A 23,669-nucleotide genomic window follows, 5' to 3' on the forward strand; every position below is an offset into this window, starting at 1 on the left:
AAAGAATACCAGAATCCCTGCTTGTTATAACACAATTTGACCTGAAAGAAGTAATTTTCCCCTTGCAATACTTTTTTTTAATGTAATTAAATGAAGTTTTTTTTTAATGTTAAATAAATTGTGACTTCCTCTACTGAGTGTATGGTATTGAGGCAAAGAATGGTAAGAGTCTTTTTGTATGTCAGTGAAATAAGTTTTGTGCCAAAGGATGGGGGTGGGGGTAACCAAAAGCAGTGCAAGGTAGAGTATAATAACTGTTAAGCAGAAGGAGGGAGGAATGACACAAAAACACAAAAGCAGGAGCATTTCAGGAAGTTCTCGAGATTGAAATGTCAAGAATTAGTGACCACCATTGTCAACTGTTGTCAGAGAAACAAACTAGTGTCAGTAAAATGGAAGAGGAAGAAAGAAAAAGATGACAAGTTGGGAATTTATTAAAAACTAAAGTAAAAAAAAAAAATGCTTCATAAATACAAAATTTATCTAAACAATTTTTTTATAACATTTCCAAAATTAAATATAAAAAATTGTCTACTAAATCAAAATGTACAAAATTTTGAAATCATAAAATACAGTTGCGGATTAAAAAAGATAATTTTTAAAAATTATTTGAATAAAAAATTTGTAGATCAATTTCTGAAATAATAGACCATGATAAGTATATTTTTTACCATTGTTCACACTAAACAAGGTATATTGCCACCGAAGCACAAGGGAGTACTGTGAGTTACAGCGGTGAGGCAGCCTAAGTGGGGAGTTAGGTAGCAAGATGTTTACTTACATCACAATCTTCCGACTCCTATAAAGTTTTTAAACTATAATTTGGTAAATTTGTAAGTTTATTAATTTATTTTTCAGTCAAAAGAGTCTTTTTAAATTAGTTAGGTTTCTAAGCGAAATTCATAATTGTTCTGGAATTCATAGCTCAACAACTGTTTTTGAGAAGTGGAATTATTAACAGAGGGTATGATTTAAAACAAGGTTTTACGCCAGAGCCCAAATCCCAATCATTTTGTCAAATTGTGTATGTTAAAGCATTGTTTTTCCTTAATTCCTGTTTCCTGATTTAAAATACACAGCAGCAGCAAATACAGTAAAAGTTGGTCAAAGATATTTTAGGTCAAAATTTGAAATCCTCAATTATGTAAAAATCATTAAATATCAAGTTTATTATCAAAATGTGGGAATGGCAGAATTAAGATGGAAACAATCTTAGTTATATCTGTATACATATACACACCTACACCATAACTACATATACAAGCACACACATGTATACACACGATAGCTGCTGGCTCATATGACCAATGATGGTCATGTGAGGATGACTGCCAACAAAGTTTGTGCTAAAGTATATTCAACTTTTACATTACTTTTACCAACAAAGCCAATTGGTTCAGACACTAGCATGTATGACTTGTCTGGATTATTAAAAATGGGTTCTATATTTTATTTCTCCTGGATCAATACACCCAGTGAGCTAACTTCACATATGTATACCTTGCTATTTCTTTACAATAAGTTCTTGGCCTTTTTGGTCAAGATCAAAGTGTAGTATCTGTTCTTCAGATGCTGCACTTCAATTTCTTGTTCTCTTTTGGTGGAGGAGAAATCCTTCACGACTGAGACAATTTTTATTTTTGTACCTTTTCTCCACGTTAAAAAACGACCCTGGTGTCTAACTCTGTCCCGTGGGGAGGCATAGTAAATAGGTACAATAACACTAATGGAGGTAATTCAATAATATAAGTATATGCATCTGACTGCAGTATAACTTGTTTGTAATGCAAAGATAACTTTACCTTCTACATAGTGGAATGATAAATTTGTCGCTCTAAAGAAAACAAAACTCCAGCTTTACTTTAAAACTTTTATTGAAAATATCAATTTAGGTAACTTGATTATGTAGTAGATTTGACATCTATTCAACGTAGCTGCCTTCAGCCTCAATCACTGCCTCAGTACAGGTCCGGAACTGTGAGCATGCCTTTTCCACAAGCGCCGGCAGGAGCTTTGTGAATACTTGGCAGATGCCGGCGATCAAGCTGGCTTTGGTGTTGTGGTTATGTTGGTGATGTTCTCGATGTATAACCAAACAAAATAATTCGGGTCAGGAGAGGAGGTGTGGGAGCAGTGAGAGAAGGCTACAAAGTCATAGCACTCCTGAAGCCAAGCCTGGGTTTCTTTAGAGTTGTGGGCTGGCGCCGAGCCCTGCTGCCACAACCAGGGTCTGCCAGCGGCTACCTGGTTGTACCAGATCACCACACTCTCCAGCAAATCTAGATTTGCTTTCGTGTCGACTTCAAGACGACTTATGATGTGAGGTGGCATGATGTGGCCCTCACTTGAAACCACACCAAAAACCATAACCGTAGCCGGAAACTTCGTTTTCATCAACTGGGCACGTTCCTGTTATTCGTGGCAATCAAACTATGCATTTTGAGTGTGCTGACAATGGTCTTGTGGTCATAATTTGGATCGGTAGAGAGCAGGAGTGCATCTCTGATCTCATCATCAGCGGTGCATCTCTGATCTCGCTCGTTGAACATTGTGTCACTTTCAGACATGATAGAAGGGACCTAGGGATTTGTACAAAATTGACCAACTAGTTGATCGTCTGCAACACAAAAAAGAAAAATGGTTTTCATCAAACAGAAATGGAATCATGTTGTCTTTTCTAGGGCGACTTATTTTATCATTCCACCCTGTAGTTTAATAATATGTTTTAAGCAATGAAAAATGTCACTTGACTGCACCGACACACTAACTATAATTAGTATAACCAACTGGCTCAATTTGCTATCACTTCACAAGGTTCTTGAAATATTTGAAACATTTATTTCAAATAATAAACATGTCATTCATAACTTTGTTACAAATACAAAACAAAGTTTTTTCTCATTTATTTCAATGTAATTTATCTTTTAAATGTGACCATAATGAAAGAAATCAAGTTGCCTTTTCACTTGCAATTTAAAAATAGATCACAATTTATTGAAAATCAAGTCAAGCCATCTAAAAAGATGGACATTTGAACAGATATTAAATAATTGCCTAGGAAAAAAAAAAACAATATTGCAAGACAGAATTATTTGTTGTATTAAAATCAAAATCCAATAACAAATAATAATTTATAAAATATCCTTTTGCAAAACCAATATGCAAATTAGTTAACTGATATCACAGTATATAAGAAACAGTATAAAACTAAATTAACTTGAAATGAATGCTTTCGTGAGAGAAATGGGTCAAACTATTGACATTTATTGTTAGAAGAAATTTTTTTTTTTTTTTTTTACATGGAGGCCACCACTTATCAAGGCCAGGAGGCCACTCAGGGATAAGGGTTATTGCGTGTACAGTAATCAATGAGATAGTATTGTAGTAATCATTAGTATTGGAGATTTGATAGAGTGTCTTACTTAAGGGGGTGGTTTGTCAGGAATTTGTTTATGTTGGACTTGAAGATATCAAGTTGTAGTCAGGTGGGAAACAGGCAAATGGAAGAGAGTTCCAGTCGTGCACTTCTGAGAAAGAAGCTTTGCTCATGGAATCTACATTTGGATTTAGGCACAGATACAGAGTGGGGAAAATTATTTACAGTAGTTTCAGCCAGATGGGTGTTTCTCGTGAAAGACTGGCGAGGGGGGGACCACAGATTGGAGCTCAGACGAGCACTTGCCATGGAAATAACGATAAAACAAAGACAGGCTCGCAACGTCTCTTCTGTGGAAGAGAGGATGCAGGGAAGAGAAAAGGGCATCGCCCACTAAGCTATGAAGTCTATTTTGTATTCTGTCAAGGCAGGATAGGCTGTTTTTAGCAGCTCCTGCCCAGATGTGGCAGCAGTACTCCATCCTTGGACGTACTTGGCTTTTATATAGATAGAGAATTGCATCAGTAGTGAGAGATCTTCTGGAGCGGTAGAAGGATCCCACCATATTCCAAGCATCCTTGGCAACAGACCGGATGTATGTGTTCCATTTCAGATCAGGAGTAAAGGTCAAACCCAAAAGCTTGTCAAAACATGGAGCCTCCCCAAGACGAGTGCCATCCATTTCAATTGATGCCAGATGGGGATCAAAGTGTTGATGATGTAAAGATAGAAGATTGGTTTTGGGTGCATTAAAAGTAACCATCCACCACTGTACCACGTGCTCAAGATCAGAAGAGAGAGAATTAGAGAGAACCTTGTCATTTACGGCCTTTGATGTGTTGCCATAGATGGTCGTGTCATCAGCATAGATGTCAATGAATGATTTAAGTATGTGTTTTGGGAGATCATTAATGTAGATCAGGAAGAGTATGGGGGCAAGTTCTAATTGGAGGTTTTTATTTGATTTACTTACAGAAATTTAAACAGTAATAAAAGGAAAATACATAGCATGGCTTATCTTTTTTATGTCAGTTTCTCATTATGTTTTAATCCATATGCCACTCAACTGATATAACACTCTTTTCCACATATAAACATTCTGAATTACTCTTTCTTACCCATTTCAATCCTTTTTCACATTTCTACTTGAATATATGTTTGCTATTAATTGCTGCTAAAAACTGCCGCAACATTTATTTTTATAGAAACTACCAACAATAGCATAACATGCAAACAACTGAATTGCATAAAAATATAGAGATAAATTGAACGCAGCATTTGAAAATAGTGTAAAGAAATCGCTTAATTTTTAAAAACAAAAACCTTTTTTATCAAAACAACAGAAATAGCCAAAATTGGTCAAAGTTATAACTTTGTAATTCATAGGTTGATACATTTTTTGTTAATATTGAATTATTCATCCATTTATTGTGTTTGCTTATGATAGCATTCACTTGAGGTGGGTTGAACCGGCTCCAAGTGAATTCGTCTCATCATGAGTCAAAGCAATCCATCCAGGTTTGTCCACTGCTGGCTCCTCAGCATATTTCAACAATTCACAATTCCACCATCACACTGAAGACACAAGGGCCAGTCATAGTTTCCAAGTTAGATTTTATCGTTACGAGTTATATCTTCAGTCAGGTAATCACCATTCTTCTTGTGCCATACTGGTAGCAGCATTGGTGTTATTGCCTTGTGAATTACGTCAGTTGGTGGACGACAAAGGGTACGCTCAAACCTTCGGAGCCTCCTGATAAGAAGTATTTCTTCAAATCTAGGAAGCTTACATTGAGAGGATCAGAGATACAATCTCGAAAAGACGCCAAAGACAATACTTCCAGCCTTTGAATGTCAACTACTCAGAGGGGCTAGGTTTTGCATTCATAGAGAAGGATCGTGCTAACAACGTAACTGTGACATTTAGTCATTAGCTGGATTTCTTTTCATGGCCAAAGGCAATTATCAAACAGACAGAAAGCAGAGCAAAATGTGTTGATTCTAATTTGAGATTTCATCTTTCCCCTGCACCCTGGCTGTGAAGGTGGCACTAAGATATTTCAAGTTGTCAACCTCTTCAATTACTTCCCGTTAAGGAATATAGCAACTCAATGTGGCAGAAAGATGCTTGCCGAGAAAATCTTTTAAGTTTTTAAGGCATTAATTTTCATGCAATCCCGTGAAGCTGCATCAATGATACGATCAAGTGCAGTTTAGATATTCACGTATGTCTCACTTAATACTGCAACGTCAAGTCTAAATCAGTATTTATATATAATTAGCTATGTGTATTTTTTTATATATTTTTATATGTAAAGATTCACTAATTAACCAATCATTATGAATTTTGGAATAGAGCTGCTAGGCATAAGAAGTTGTAATGTGGGCTATATTTACTTCAATTTAGTTTTATGCAAAGGGGATAAAAAGTTATTCGTATTATTATTCATTGGACTACTGTTCTCATCTGGAGTGTGATTTTCACAACGTTTCGGTCATTAAGGTGATCTATAAACTGTAATAATTATTTGAAATTTGGTCGAAAAATGAGTGAGCAGTTCTAAATGACTAAAATTGCCACTTAACCATAGATTCAAACACTACCATATTTGAATGATATATTCAGATAAGTAAATGAGTAACCAAAATCAGAAATAAATCGCAAAAGAAAAAAAAAAAAAAAAAAAAAAAAAAAAAAAAAATCGATAAAAATAGACAAAATAGAAAAATAAAAAAATTGAATAAATTAAAACTTGCATAAACATAAATACCTGCTTATGCATGCAAAGCTACATACACATAAATCTACATGTACATATCTACATATCTACACACACACACATATATATATATATATATATATATATATATATATCTCCACCCACATACACCAGTATAATTCATTTACATATACTCCAAGATGCTATCAGAACCAACTTGCTATCTTTAATGGTTCAAAGAATAAGCCCATACCTCTTTGGTTAAGTAATTCATTTTTGATTGGGAATGTAATTATAGCAAATTTTTCATCAAGACAAAGAAAACAAGCAGGGTTGTACAGTGTCAAGATTGCAACTAACTTTATAACATTCCATATTAATAAGAGTACTGTTATGTTCTTTAAAAGATAGTACATGCCTGGATAATGAAATGCCCCCACCACCATCTGGATTACTAAATGATATTTTATGGCTTCTAAATCTCATTTTAAAATCAGTACACATCCCACCTATATAATATTTTTTCTAGATTAAGATTATTTTCTGGGAAAACAGTACCCAAGTAAACTACACTTTTAGTAAAACAATTTTCCTGTAATAGGCATTAATTTTTATTTCTACAGATACATTCCTTACTGATATTATTGCTATTTTGTGTATTATTAGCTGTCATCATAATTTAGTATTTTTCTATTATAGCTCTTAATTATTCTCTGAATTATTAGTACAACTGTAGTTAAGTTTCAGTGTTATTGTTAAATATTTTATGTAGCAGGTTACTTATTGAGAAATGTCAATTTAAAAGATTAAGAAATGTATGACCAATTTTGGTTTTAATTAACAAATTGAATGGGGACATATTACCAAATTTTGCATTTTATATTTATCCTTTTTTTTTTCCTATTATACTCTATCTACACACATTAGCTGTCCCTACCTGATGTAGCCTAGGAGTTAACATTGTTTTAATATCCATATATCTAAAGACAGTGGATATAAATAATTTACAAAACGTTTATTTCTATAAACAATGTATAAGTTCCATAAGTGTTGCATTTAATTCAAAAAAGGAAAACAATAAAAATAACCCTGGGCATATTCTAATCAGCAAACGTTTGATTAACAGCTAAAAATGTTGATCATTGCACCATGAACGAAAACTAAAAATATACTTTAACAGAGTTGGGAGTGTTGTTGATGTGCATTTCTGATTATTTCAATTATTTCAGTTGTCACATATTTTAAGTACACTAGTTTTGCATTGTTTGCAATAAAATTGTCAAATATAATTCCACAAGGTAATCATTTATATTCTCAGAATACATTTCTCTCAGAAGAAAATTTCAGTGAAAGTGGGAACATTACTCGGAGAAGATAATTTTACTGATAGAGATAGAAATCACTCCTTGGAAAACATTACTCTTGTAAACTTTTTTATTGATGTGATTGAGCCTCAGCAACCAGCTTCTAGTATCTATTTAAGGAGAAATAAGGTTTTGATTTTTGAAGAATCAGATTGAATAATACAGTTGGGGATTTTACTAGACCTCCCATCTAGTAAAAGTAAAGGGCTAAGAGAAAGAATGACTCAGCCACCAGAATCCCATTGTACAGTATCACAGATCGCTAGCCATGCCAAACAGATTTTGGATGAGATTTTATCCTTCTGCATAGGGTTGCAGTCAGCAAATTTGTGGCACCACCAACAAGATGGTTAAAAGAGATGCAATTCATTTAAATTTTAGGTAGTATTATTATTAGTAGTAGTAAAGTTAATTTCATCACAAGTTTTTAACTATGTTTTTAGCCAAAATTTGCAGAAGAAAAATGTGTAAAAAAAAATAAATACATAAAACTAAACACAACTCTACAAATTCAACAAAAATGGTTTTATGATTTCTTTAAAATAATATGGCTACAATTTTATTAAAAATTACTGACCAGTATTGTTTTTAATTACAATTTGTTTTTTGTTAAATAAGCTACATTTTTTGTTTGTTTCCAAAATATTTTTTTTTAAGATATGCCTGGAAAAAAAAATATATATTCCAACCGAGTCAAAATATTTCCTGGAAGGAATTAAATCAAAATATATTTTCTTTTTAACAACATGTTGCAACAATTCATCAAAAAATTACAAACTAGAACCAAATATTGATTTTGTAGAAAGAAAGTTATCAATAACAATAGTCAAAATAAAAATTGACTTTATGTATTAGATAATCACATATTTTATTAAATCAATCATAATACTGTAAGGATCCACCAAAAGAACTGACAAACCATAATCAAATATTGATTTTTGTAGGAAGAAATCTATCAGTGACAAAAATCAAGAAAGGTTGATTTTTTGTATTAGAAAAGCTAAAAATGAATATTTTACTGATTGTTGTCATCGAGGTCACCTATGATCTCACGGCATCAAACAGTTTGATGCTACAAGGATCACATGTTTTTAGACTGATTGCTCGGTCTATGCCTACACTGTACTTAGAAAATCTGTAGATCAGAATTTGTCAGTTGGTAATTTTTCTTTCCCTTGATCAGAAAAAGTGTTGACTTGATCTATGAGTAAGCAAAAACTAGAATAAATGTCTGCATACAAAAACGATAAAGATATTTTTGCCTTTAAAAAAAAATATATATATACTTCATTCTAAGTTAACATGGAACTAAAAACAAATTCTAGATCATTCTTTGTTCAAGTCAATTTAGCTTCCAGTTTTACACCTCATGCAAAAACACCCCTCATATTACCTAACTAATTCAATGAACTAAAGGTGTGCCAAGACTCACAATTAACCTTTAAAAGTTCATAATTAAAAACGACCTTTCAATATTGTTTTGATAACTCAACACTAAAGTTATCCAGAGCTCACAAATGTAACCTTTGCCCCTTTCTACCCACTTTAGATGAGATCTCATAGTTTTGAAGAAAACTTATTAGTCAACATTTGCCATAAATAATGGTGTCACATGTGTACTATAAAATATATACTATTTATCATCTGAAATTCTACAATTACTTGTATTTGGACATCTTAAAACACAAAACATTGTGTTCTAATTATTTATACATTAAAAAAATTTTTTTTTTTTTTATTAATACTGAAAACCTAGTTCAAATGTTCCTAATTTAATGTTATCTCTAAAAGAGGAAGAAAAAGAGCTGAAACTATCAGTGCTGATAAGCTTTGAACTAATTGCTGTAATGTCACATCATTTAAGTTAAGGAAAGAACATTTTTTAAGATTGTCATGTTCACATCAGAAGGAGGAGAAGAGGAAAAGGAGGAAGTAGTTCTGTGTTGATGATTAAGGAAGTGAATTCCTTGGGGGTGGGGTGGGGCACGAATGGAAACAAGGAAGCAAACAAGGTAGGTGACAGGAAGGAGATGGTAACATGGACAAATATGACGAAATCAAAAACCTAATTTTGTTTTGTCAATGGCAGTTTTATTGCATATAAAATGTTGGTTTGCTTTTTAAAGCATCATCAAAAATTTAGAGAGAGTATTTCCAAGGCTGTAAACTCAGTCTAAATGTTAAAAATTCCAACTCCAATCAAAGAAATTTTCCACTAGAAATAATTTTATATTTCTCTAGAGGTAGGTATATATATATATTAGTACAAAACTTTGTTGAAATTCTAAGACTTACATTTTTTCTTTTTTTATATAACTTTTATTTCATCTTGGATCTCTTCATTACAGTGGTTTCGTTAATGGGATTGCAATTTTATGATGTTATGTGTTCATAAAAATCTCCTTCCTCACCAACTCATTAAATGTGATTTCCATTCGATGTTACCAACAAAATGTTAATTTTGTACATGATAAACCTGGTTTGGGGAAAAGAAAGTCCATCCCCACATTGCTACAGGTTGGCCATCTTTACTCAAAATTAACAGTAATTCAGTTTTTATCATAACAGTCTCAACCAGTTACACGAAAATGGTATACATTGAAATTAACAATATTTCAAAAATAAACATAAAAATTTTTATATATATATATATATATATATATATATATATATATATTGTTACAGGCTGGGAGAAGCTAAGTCGGGATGATCACCCCTGGTTAGAATCTTAGACTCTGAAATGGCACTTCACCCTACGTTCTCGTAACACAGAAAAAAAAATAAAAGCTAACTAAATTAAAAACTGTTTCTGTAGATAGGCAATGTTTGTTCCTCCCCATCCCCACCACCACCAATTTTCAAACTTTAGAATAAGATTTCATTTGGAAATATTTTTCACTTGTGCTAATTTATTATGCATAAGCATTTTTTCTTTTATTTTTCATTTCAGTTCACGTTCTCTTCATTTCATTTGCTTTGCCTGCCTACAGTTTTTATTTTATTCACAAATTGAAGTTATTTTGGAGTGGAATTTGAAATTAATATTATAATTATATAAAAATATTAAATAGATACATAAAAAAAATTATATGTTTATTAATAAACAGATTCACCGGACCTATATAATTTATTTACCGGACTCATTATATAAACAAAGGAGAAACCAGGAAAATATGCCTACTTCGGACTGTTACCTTATGTAGTGGATTACTCAAAATACAGATTGGATCCCATTACCTCACTGCTACCAAAGACTTTCACTTCAGATTTTACCATGCAATTTGGATGTGAAATTCAATATCCTTTTCATTAACTTCCCTTACTCTATGATATTTAAATGTTTAAAAAACTTTTACTTGTGATTTTCCATGTCTTACTGCTAAAGCAAATAAGGTGTAAACCATCATAATTATTTGCTAATATTTTCTCCTCTGAAGAGATGGTAGACATCGAAATCCTATAGGATAAGAAGTTATATTTAGACATCAATTAATATATATTCAAAATTTCAGTTTCGTTTAAGTATTTTAATTTCTTCTTGAAACTCATTAAGCTTAAGCCTCAGATTTTAAACATTTCCTAGAATAAAAATCATGTATAAATAATACATTATTATTGGAATGATCATTCTAGACATAAGGTTTAGTATTATTATATCTTGATTTTAATCTTTGTAAGGGGACATATAAATGGTGTAAAACTGGTCTGGGAATTAATTTTACCTGTCCTGAGATGGATATTCTTCTAGTATTACATATAGTTTTGAGTTTGAACAGAACTGACATGTTTTTGTTTTTGTTATGAATAAAAAAATAACTAGATCACACATTATGCCTGACAACCAAAACATGATTGAAATATAAACTGAACAATATAAATTCAGTGATGTGATCATGCATAATAATTACATCAAACCAAAATCTCATAATCTACACCTACCTGCCCACCCCCAAAATATAGTATCATTCTTCATTGATACCACAGAAAACGGCCATGAAGAGTGGAAAGATATATGGGAGACATCATTTAATCTTCCATTTGAAGAGCATGGATGGTACTGAGGTTTGGGGGAGGTTTATTGTCACTCATATTCCAATGAAAGGTCATTAATGGTCATTAATTTATTAGAAATGGTCATTACCAGCAAGAAATCAATGATAAATGGTCATTGTGGTAGTGCAAAATGATTTGCAATGGTTATTGAAAGATGAAAACAATTTTGAAAGTCTGAGGAGACTTGTTGTCACTCAGACGTCAGGGAACAGCAGTTATTGATAATGACCTATGTGAAAACTCATTGAGAAGTTTATCATCTTTAAATATATTTTTTAAGTAAAAGTCCTTTGCTGTTTTAATAGTCCCTGTTTTCACTAAAAATTTGGTTCTCCTAGGTTTTTGTTTTTTCAAACCTAAAACTTTGATGTTGAGTCCAAGTCAGAATTGTGAGTTAGCAATTGTCAAAGTAGAAGAGTTTTTTTTGTTTTTTTTTATGCAAGAGATAGAAATGCAGAGTTTCTTTTATTTTATTTATTTTTATTTTTTTTGATGCAAGAGATAGAAATGCAGAGTTTCTTTTGCAATTATTTAAAAAATAAGGAGTTTTCTTTTGATGATACGTGTAATTCTATCCAAAGGAGTTAATGCTTTTTAAGGCTGAAGGTGGAGTTTGTTAATTTCACACAATTATTACAGATTGGATCTTCAAAACGTTTTCACATTTTTTTTTTAATAAGCAAGACTTTATTAAATTTCTAAAGTCAATTGCATGTGGACTTGGAAACTTTTTTTATTTATATTACAGCTAATATGACCATAACAAAACAAAACTGACATTTTTGTATTTATGATAAAAATGACAAATCAGCTTATAAGTTATGTCTTTCATTTTAATCTTTTTATAAAACCACCTCCAATTTATAAATGAAAACAATGATTCACATTAAAGGTTAAAGAGAAAATGACAAGACAGGTGATGGTAATCCCAAATTAAGATATATAGACTTTCTGAAGACAAGTAAAAGCAAAGTATTTGTCATTTGCATAGGTAGGATTATTTTTGTATTAATATTGAAATAGTTGGATACTTTCCAAGTGAATCCTGGTATTTATAGACTTATTTTGTAATTATGCAAATCATTGGACAAACTGACAGAGTCAGCTGTTCTTTTTTATATAAATAAACAAATGATATTAGTTTCATGACCATTTAATAGCAACTGTTACAAGCAAAGCCTTTATGGGAATAGAAACAAACACAAAAAATAAGGGATTCATTCATAAAGTGCAACTATTCCATCTGCATTTAGTAATGTAAATGTTATTTCAAACTGAAACGTAACAAACTGATCAATCGAGTGATGACGCATTTTATTTTTTTTAAAAATGTAGCGTTTCCTTTACAAGATTCAATATTGATTATCAGAATAATGCAGATTTAAAAAATAAAATCTTACCCTTTTCACATTTGTTTTTTAATTAATGAGTAATGTAGTTGGCATGCATACTGTACAAGTCTTTCATAATACCGATTTTAGAGAAAACATTGAAAAAGTTTTAACAGCACATGTTAACATTTTTGCTAAACACACCTACTAAATAAGGTATAATTAGCTCCCACATAATAATTGAAAAAGAGATGTTTTAATTGTTCTATTTAAGATTGTTATTTCATCAACTCTAAATAACAATTATATTGATAATATTTTTAATGAAATTTATTTAGAATTATTACTTCTGACATCGATTTTTTTATGAAACGAGTAGAGTTATTTCCCCTTATGTGTTTTTTTTATATGTTCCTAAGTTCGAAAGATAAAAAAACAAACTCTTCCCAAATAAATTAATTTGGTAATCGCAAAACGTTTCTAGCGTGAAAAAACAATGTTGTGTAGACAGAAAGATGTTTTGCTTTATTTTTAAATAACTCTTGCATAATTTGACCCGGATTCTCGGGAATTCCCATCAAGCATGGATCAGGCGAAACCGGCAATCATCGGTTTAAGCCGAGCATTCTAACAGACGCTTTAAAAACAAAACAAACCAGAAAAAAATACAAATGTAAATAATCAAAAATAACAAAAATCTATCTTTAAAAGACTGAAAATATTTATTTTATATATTTTGTTTTGTTTTTAGCAAAATATTTATCAACAAAAAGTTTTTTTTTTGTTTTTTTTTCTTTCAAGAAAAAGATGAAAGTTTTACTTTTATTCACTGTAAATTCTTAGGTGTAAGTACAAGTTTTTGGGGTTTTTTTTTGGGGGGGGGGTCAACAGAAATTTTATATATATATATATAAGTTAGAGAAGCATTTCATCCAAGGCATGAAAATTGTTAAACAAAATGTTTTTTTACTATAGGCTTTAAAAATAAAGGTACAAGATTCAATTTGAAATTTATTTATCTTCAAAGTGCACTTTTAAAAATTTTACAAAATAAGGTATAAAAATTTAATTTAAATTGAATCAAAAAAATTACCTTGGATTTATTTTATGTAATGTACATTCTGTTGCACTTTTTTAAAAAAACTCATTGAAAATTTTATATCTATATCATTAATTGCTTGATGAAAGATAATGTTTTTAAATTGCAACAAAATGTACATTACATAAAATAAATTAATTGTAAAACAAATAATGATGAAAGGATTTGATAGTCCATATCAAAAGTTCACACAAAAAGATGCTCTCAACTAATTAGAATTATGCTTACATAATCAGTTTGGTGGATCACCTTTATCAACTGAGTAAAGCAACATCAAGTTGATTAGTTTAATAATTTTAATTCGCAACACCAATGAGTATCAGCTTTGCCTTTACTGAAAACAATTTTTCTATTCCTTGTGATTTTCAGAAGACATACAGCAGATGATAATCACTTTCTCAGCAAGACATGTAAAATAAACTTTGTTATAAACAATACAAACAGTAATTTAATATATTTTAATGTTGTTAAACCAAAATTATTTTCATTTAATAAAATTTAATACAGGGTGACCCCCCCCCCAAAAAAAAAGCTAATGGAAGCCATCTAGAACATATGCTGTAGAACGGAGAAAAAAAGGCCAAAGACCCAAGTGTTTTGATGTGATGTTTTGAATATACTAAACTAGTTATGACCAAAGTTTCATTTCATTTGGACAAAACACTAAGAAACGGGGCCTAATTAGAGTTGAGACCCCTTTTTTTTTTTTTTTGGACCACCCTGTAGAATCTAATAATCATGAAATTGTAATAAATGAGATTGTATTTAATTTTAATATGAGCAATTTTAAACATTTTTGCCACAAATTTTTACAAACTTTTTATTATTTTTTTTTTTAATCAAATTCCATCTAAAAACTCGTCTGTATAAATTGCATGTGCATAAAGATTGAAATGTTTATCGAAACAGTGGGTTTAGTGGGTATAGGTTTTAGGGAAAAATAGAAAACTGAAAAAGAAAACTGAACATTTTCTGAAATTAAATTCTTTTTAATTAGACATTTGAAAAAAAAAAGAAGTAATTTTAGTTCTGATGAATATATTTGTTCTTTTTTTTACAACTTGTTTTGAAAAAGTAAAACAAAAAACTTATGTTAACTTAAATTGGAAACTTTTCTGAGATGATGATAAAACACTTAGTCTGGAGCCTTTGGAGTTTAACAGTATAATTTATTAAGTGTCAGTTTTAACCCACAGGAATATATGCAGGGTCTCAACTTAGCAGAGACTGACTACATTACAAACTTATCAGTATCATATATTCAAAAATAGTATTTTTCTTAATTTATTTCGTAAACTTAAATTACATGAGATTAAATACATGGGAATTACACGAGATGTCTAAACTTCTGTGAATTTATGTGTCTTTATTTGACTAAGGTGATTATGCCCCCCCCCCTGCTCCACCCATAGTTGTCTGACATAACCAATTTAGAGGTATAAAACTCTTTGAAAATTGAGAATGAAAATCTATTATAGAAATCTCAGTCTGTTACTTTGTGTGTTTGTATGTCTCCCTAAAACTTATGAAATTCAATTCAAATAAGAATGATTCCGATACTGTCTTAAAGGCAGGGACTCGGATGCATAATATGTGAAATTTAGAGCAAAATATTCATTTTTTTCTACCTTAACAACCGCAGAATCTGATGGTGGGGTAATATAAAAGTCTCTTCCTAAACAATTTTAACATTTGCGCATGTGTGAACCGGATATGTTAAATACATAAATTAGCAACATCTTGTTATAACTGTCGCCATAGCCGAATGGGTTAGAGAGTTGTCTCATAACTATTAGTTTCGATGTTCACACCCACCTTATGGCGGACATGTTTTTGAAAACATTTATTTCAGTAAATTTTTACATTTAAACATTAAAAATTTATTTAATAATTGTTGTTTTGTACTTTATATTATTTACTCAGTCTTTTTTTTTATTATCGATTAATTAAATTAAAACTAATTTTTTTGATTTACAATTTTTTTTAGCTGATCAGATTAATATTAAGTGCATGATCATTACTTACATAAATTACAAATTTTGTTTAAATCATAACTGCTTATTACTTTTTTTCTCTTGCTCACATGCCCATATTCTGAATTTTTAGCAGTGGTCCGTCATCAGTGGATTTTTTTTCAAACTGATGTAAATTATTGCACAGTAAAAGTAATTAATGCAACTTTATTTTGTTTCTTATATAGCTTGGGTCATGCCGGGTATCCCAGCTAGTATAAAATAAATCCTAAAACCCTCCTCCTCCCCCCACATATTAACACAACAGATCAACCCTAAAAACATATTTCAACAATAAATGAACCTCCATCCATAGATTTCATGAAAATGGTTAACTAGAATAATGGCTCTGAGGTCATATAAATCAAAATCTGTTGATATAAGAAACCAAATAATAACTACTAGCCACCAATTTAATATTGAGCACTTTCTAGCTGAGAAGTACATTGTCACAGATGTAGTATAAGAATTTATCCTTATAGACTAGTTGCAGGTGAAATTTTCATCTACCTCACTATTTCATTCATAGCTGGAGGGAGGATATACAGATTTACACCTTCCTCTGGAAAGGGAGGTAAGGGCAACTAAATTTTTTGTGGTACTCATGCAAGCATTACATACACAAGGAATTAGTCTCGATGGTAAAGCTGTCGAGGTTGTTCAGCAATTTTGTTATCTCAGTAATACTATTGGAGTACAGAGAGGAGATGACACTACTGTGATGACTGGATGGCCTAGGAAATATGAGGAAGTAATAATGATGAACTTGAGAGAAAGAGGTATAAATAAAGACATGGCCAGAGATAGGTTAATTTGGAAGTCAATTTCTGAAGCTGTTTAACACATGCCAGCATGTAAAATGAGCGTTATGCTGGTGATCCAGATATTAATGAACAGGATTCAGCAACTCAAACGCAACAAACTAAAGCCACAGTTTGTGCAAGTTAACATTGCCATTTTTATGGAGATATAGATCTCAGCTAAACAGCTGGTGGCTTTTTTTGTTCAAACATCCTATTGTCACTTTTATTATATCTAGAAGATAAAGCAAGCAAATCTCTCATATATATCATATTTAAATTTTTATTTTCAGAAAGTTTAGATGAGATAAGTCATCAGTACCATTGGTTTCATACCTGATAATAGGGCACAGTGCGCTAAAGGGTGGAAATAGGCCAAAATCCAAAGTCTTCAAGCAGCCTTTAGATCAGTTTATCTTTAGAAAGCATAAAATTTGTGATCAAATGCCATAAAAATGAGATCTTTAAGTATTTCTCAAGTTATGGCATTTTCAATTTGGCAGACGCAACAAAAAATTTTGGATTTTCGTTTTTTATCTAAAAATTTTTTGTTAAATCACCATATTTTGAAAATTGGAACAATGAAGTCCCAAATGTGTTACAAGATCACTTTAAACTTACATATGGACCACTAAACAATTATAGTTGGTGTCAATATCACTTTCATCCTGCAGTTTTTGAGTATTTTTTTCGAAAAAAGTACTTATTTTTAATAAATACACACCAAAATTGTACAAAATCTAGTCATTTTTTTCAGGATTTTTAACATCAAATTTCATCTTCCAAGAAAAAAAGGCCAAAAACTGGGATCTGGCACATACTAAACCATATATGATCCAAAAACTGGGATCTGGCACATACTAAACCATATATGATCCAAAAAGCTCTTTTAAAGCACTATATGATCAGTTTGAAATACTTTTGTGCCAGTTCCCAGTTTAGAAAATATATTGCGATTAAAAACATGAGTATTTTCAAATGTTAGTGATTTGTTTGCCAATTTCATGATTTTTCAAGAATATTCATACATATCGACGAAGCTCAATGTTATGCTTGATCACCTGTTTTCATTTCTTTGGTTTTGCAAATGGTAAACTAGCAGTTAGGCACCCTTTAGAACCTTTTTCCTTTCAAAATTAGCTGTAAATGACTTCAGAAATACTAAAAAGTTACGACTTTTGCTGGATTTTGGGTAAAAAATAAAAAAATTAAATCAAGTTACAGCTGCAAAAAATTATGGATAAACATCTAATCCCTGATGATTGCTTTTACAATACACTGGTTAACTGTATATAAGGTCTTACGCAAATTTAACAAGTCCCCTAACTGAAACATTCCCCTAAAACACAAATACAATAAATCTCTATGCAGAGCATTGCCCTCTATTCACTTAACTAGAGAAACATGTTTGAACATTTGAAATACATCCAGACATTAAGATAGGATGATAAAAAAAACATTGATGTACAGTTTTATTACAAGTAAAAACTGAACAAGGTCTTATAAATCCATGTTTTTATTCAAGTAGAGACTGAAAAAGCGCTTCTTCTAGAGCAAGAGGTCTTTCTTTGATATGGCGCTCTGGACAATAGTGTGTTGAGTGCCCTCTCACTTGACACTCTTTGCAGTAGGCCTTTCCTTTTGCTCCCTCGAAATTAACAATTGGATCAGATTCTAGTCATAATCTGTTGAGGGTTACTCAAGGTTACTCTGCTGACTGATTTTCTTTGAGAGTTTGGTTTGAATACCAAAGAGAATCTAATTATTCCCCTCTAAAGCAGATTCGTCCAGGGATCCCAAACCAAAGCCCTCGTTCAACAACATCAGCTCCCAGGAATGTGTCAAAACTTTATGAAGTGATGGTGTGATGCTAATCCAAGAACCAGGTAAATTGCTATTAATCTCACTGGAAACTCACTCAAGAGAAAAATATTCAGATCAATACAAAACTGCTTGTATACCTCAATGTTGATCTTTTTCTTTGAGCTCATGATCCGCAAAATTACTGACAATTTCATGCCAAACTCCGACATCCGATGTTGGTAGCGATCAGGCAAAGTTGATATCATACTAGAACTGGTAGTTGTGTAGCCACTCTGCCCAGTTGAATCAGCAAAGTCCCATTGAATTCCTCCCAAATTTAGAAGAAGCAACTGCTGCAGTTCCTCTTTTGACCTTTTGAGGAACAGATTGCTGTTTGCCTTAGCCTCAGTCCATTCAAATAGACCACCATGAATGTGAACTATGCATTGCATGAACATATCAGTGCACCTGAGCAAAGCATGCAATACCTGTATTGAGTGAGCTTCGTTTGCAGCAATTGGGCTAGTTGTAATGCCAGTGTGAATTTGGTAGTCATTCCTCCGCTTACGAATTGTGCCATCATCAGACTTTAATTCCTGGAAAATATTGTGAAGATTTTCAACACTTCTCGTAATTTCAATCCCTGACTGAATGAGCAGTTGGTCAAAAGGTCAGTTTTTGTGAACTCACATAGGTCGCAGTATGCAGCACCAAGCTCTAGGTATAAATTGGATGACTTGCAATCCATCATGTAGGATGCACATGTTGCCTTGACTTTGATCTGTTTTAACTTCACATTGCAAAACAAATCCATCATCCGTTGCTGTTCCAATATCTTTATTGAATATCGCTTGAGACTGCAAGGACGGTGAAGTTTCCTTACCAGTCTTAATCATCAAAGCACGTTGTGTCTTGGGTGTATTTGGCATACTTTGTGTCTAAACTCTAAGCCCGTGCATATCTATCAGAGTCCTTACAGCAAAAAGGGAGGTATCCTGTTATGTTAAAGTAGTTACAGGGGATTGAAGAGTGTAAATTTGTGAAAGCGAGCCTCAAGGGCGGAGGCAAATTGGTTTTGTTTGGGTGGTTGTCTGGTTTTATCGTGATATTTGTTTGGGTTGTCATTTCATTACGTTTTTGTTTAATGTCAGGTTGGGGGAAGAGCGTTGAGCAAAGTGGGCCGGTTTTGACACCAAGTATACACACAGTGGCCAATTAGCTGAGTTTTGTCTAGAATTTGTGGTCTCGTGAAAGCCCATCAGATATAGCAGCAGGGTCCCTTTCTATATGGGACATGGCACTCCAACTATTCTGCTATTATACAACTGATGACAGAGCAGTCAGTCTAAGCATTACCAAAGAGTCAGGGCTCCTGTACTGTCAGTCAAACAGCAACCAGACAAACCTTTTTTAAAAGATAGTATTGCCTTTTTGGAAAGATGATCAAAGGAAAAACAAGAAGCTGTACTGAGACCATCAGAAAACATGCTATGTGACATACAATCTGTGCGTGATATTGCCAAGCTAATTAAAACCCTTGATTCCAATAAAGCAACTGGCCCTGATGGCATTCCAATTAGTGAAAAAGCTTCAACCAGAACAAGTTTCCCTACTTACAAGGTTGTCTTAAAGAGAATTGCTTCCCAACATCCTGGAAAACCTCATCAGTATACCCTGTATTTAAGAATTCAGGTGATCGGGCATCTTACTTTCACTACAGACCAATAAGTCTCCTGTGCGTCATAAATTGCTGGAATCCATGTTAAATAGAGAAGTAGTAAACCACCTCAGCAAAAATAACCTTTTTAGTAACAGGCAATATGGTTTCCATTCTGCTAGATCTTCAGCAGATGTGCTTACGGTTATATCTCATAGGATTAGCGAATCTCTCAACGGAGCTTTCTTTTCTAGAGCAATTGCTCTTGACATATCAAATACCTTTTATAGGGTATGGCATAAAGATCTCCAGCTTCGGTATAGCTGGAAAGTTTTCTCAATTATTAAATCATTTTTCTCTAATAGGTTCATAAGAGTAGTGGTTGATGGGCAAAAATAAGAAGCTCACAGTATTAGTTCCGGTGTCCCTCAGAGGCCCATTCTGGGCCCAACTCTCTTCCTGATCTACATTAATGATCTTCCAAATCACATCCTAAGATCATTCATAGACATTTATGCTGATGACAATACCATCTATGGCAGCACATCAAAGGCTGTAAATGTCCAACTCATCTCTGATTCTCCCTCCTCTGATTTTGAATGCATGTTACAATGGGGGAAGAGGTGGCTGGTTACTTTTAATGCATCTAAAACCAAGTTTCTATCTTTACATCATCAACACTGATCTGCTATCTGGCATGAATTGAAATGAATAGCTCTCGTCTTGGGGAGGCTCCATGTTTTAACAAGCTTCTGGGGTTGACTTTTCGTCTTGATCTGAGCTGGAACATGTAGATCAAAGTCACTGGAAAAATGGTAGATATCTCGCTGCTGATGCAATTCTCTACCTATATAAGAGCCAGGTACATCCAAAGATGGAGTACTGTTGCCACATCTGGGCAGGAGTTGCTAGAAGCAGTTTATCCTGCCTTGACAGAGTTCAAAATAGACTTTGTAGCCTAGTGGGGGATGCACTTTTCTCTTCCCTGCAACCTCTTTCCCACAGAAGAGACACTGCGAGCCTGTCTCTGCTTTATCGTTATTTTCATGGCAGATGCTCATCTGGGCTCTAATCTATTGTCCCCCTTCACCAAACTTTCACAAAAAACACTCGACTAGCTGAAAACACTATCAATAATTTCCCCCACTCTTTACATGTGTCTAAACCTAAACATAGATTCCATGAACAAAACTTCTTTCTTAGGACTGCAGGCCTGTGGAAATCTCTCCTGTTTGCCTGCTTTCCAGCTGATTACAATTTGGTCATATTCAAGTCCAACATAAACAAATTCTTGATCAGCCGTTCTCCTTAAGTAATCCAATTTACCAAATTTCCATTACTAACGATTACTACAATATTGTCCCATTGATTTCTGTACACTCATTAACCCTAAACTTTGAGTGGCCTCCGGGCCTTGATAAGTGGTGACTTCTATGTAAAATAAGGAAGGAAAAACTATAAAGAGCTATAGTTCCATGGGTTGCTTCTTATTGATTTATGCCCGTTTTTTTTTTGTTTTTTTTTTTTTGGGGGGGGGGATAAGATTGTAATTCCAGATTCATCCCAGACTAATCCAATTACCAAATTCTAGTAGATTCAGGAACTAGATAACTACCAGATTACAATCCGATTGTTATCCAATGTAATCCTCAGTGATCTTACTCAAAGACAGAATTTTCATTGATCCTGTGTAACGTCACAACCAAAATGAAAACAGCTGTCCAGACAGGATTTGCAGATCCGATAGACGGAAATATCTTGAAGTACATTACAGTACAGTACAAAATATATTTCCAAAAATAAAAGCAAAACCATACAAAAACTTCTAAATTGAGCAAACCACTGCTTAGGAAACAATTAAGTTATTGCTTATTCACCAAACTTGTTTTCCTGCTCTTATTTATTTAAACTGCTTCCCTCTTTTGGGAAATCATAATTTTTTTTTTTTTTTTTTACACGGTGGTCACCACTTATCAAGGCCCGGAAGCCACTCAGTTATCATTCTATGACTAAGTGTAATGTTTAAATATAAGGCCTATACTGGCCACATGTATATTGTTACTGATGCATGTTACTAAAATAACTGGCACAAATGTTATTTATAAATGTCTGCTTTAATGCTATATTCTTGTAAGTATATCATCTCTCCTGTTTCAACTGGACAAAATAAAAAATTTGCTCTTCTCCCCAAGCTGATATAAAATCACATACTTTGTATGTACCTTTGAAGGAGGGTTTAGCTTCCAGTCCTAAACTTTAGTAGGCTGACCCTTTAAAAATCGATAACAAACTAAACATCTATAGATTCCTATTGCTAAGGCATACATAAGCTTAACCTATATTTATACTCTATAGAATATCTAGTATAAAATAGATAATTATTAGCCACAGTTTGTGCCCAGATTATAAGTGATCTATATTAACTAGCAACTATCTTTCTTTCACTTAGATGGGATAAAGTCCTGGTGATTATCTTTACATGAAAACTAACACTTAAAGCACATTTTGAAACGCACCCTAACCTTTATACTAGAATTTCCAATTAGTCACTAATCCACAAACCATATTTGATCATTTCTTACCCCTAGTAGATATTAATCTTTAATCTGCACACCATACTCATACATACCTCCTTCCAATTTTAATCCTATTCTGAGGAGTGGAACCTCAAAGCAGATAATAAGTCTTTGATACTAACTCTACTAATCCAAATTATCACTTCGGGGGCATAGAAATACCTGGCTTTGAAACCAGGCGTGGGGAAAACCCTTTTGGTGCCGATGGACCCATAGATTTGGTCAAGTCATTCATCTAGAAGGAAAACTGATTTGTAAATGTGTGCTACTGACTTCATACATCTTGGCACCAAATGGGGAAGGGAGGCCTCCTTAGTCCTTGACGACAACCTCCCTAGAGCTGGTGACTTGATCAAATCACCGGTTTGCAAACCTAAACTGCTTAAGAAGTAGATAGCCTCTGCCTATCGCCTACTTCTTTGCCTATTAGGCCAGAAGCAGAGGTGAAGCCCCAGTGAATCATTAGAGACGTCCAGTGCTTAGCCTTGTTTCCTGACTAAGGCAATGAATGCCATCCCCTACATTTGCATCATTCTATTCCCCAATAGCTGGGCGTCTTGGGGGTGTTTGTTTACCATATATGATAACATAATTGGACTGCTGTCAGACAGGTTTGAGGGTACCGGTTTGACAGTTGCTGGTTGCTGTTTCCGACTGACAGCACAGGAGCCCTAACTCTTTGGTAGCGCTTAGAGCAGCTGTTCTGTCATCAGTTGTATAATATCGGGATGTTTGTAGTACAATGTCGCACATGGAAAGGGGCCCTGCAATCATCTCTCGTGGGCATTCCCTAGGTCACATTCCTGTAGATGAGGAGCCGGCTGATGGTCTACTTATGTTGCAAGTTGGTGGCTATGCACATCAGTTTTGCCTAGAAC

General features: G+C 33.1%; 1 protein-coding gene and 1 pseudogene across 1 annotated transcript in view; one reads left to right on the top strand and one right to left on the bottom strand.

The window, feature by feature from the left end:
- LOC145255726 (sorting nexin-6-like) overlaps positions 1-23,669 on the bottom strand; it is a 166,875-nt gene that overhangs the window by 121,188 nt on the left and 22,018 nt on the right. The gene's annotated exons all lie outside the window — the stretch shown is intronic.
- On the top strand, positions 1,518-1,651 carry LOC145256006 (U2 spliceosomal RNA; annotated as a pseudogene).

The sequence above is a fragment of the Euprymna scolopes genome, chromosome 31 (genome assembly GCF_053919585.1).
Source record: "Euprymna scolopes isolate OS-2025 chromosome 31, ASM5391958v1, whole genome shotgun sequence".
Taxonomy (NCBI): domain Eukaryota; kingdom Metazoa; phylum Mollusca; class Cephalopoda; order Sepiida; family Sepiolidae; genus Euprymna; species Euprymna scolopes.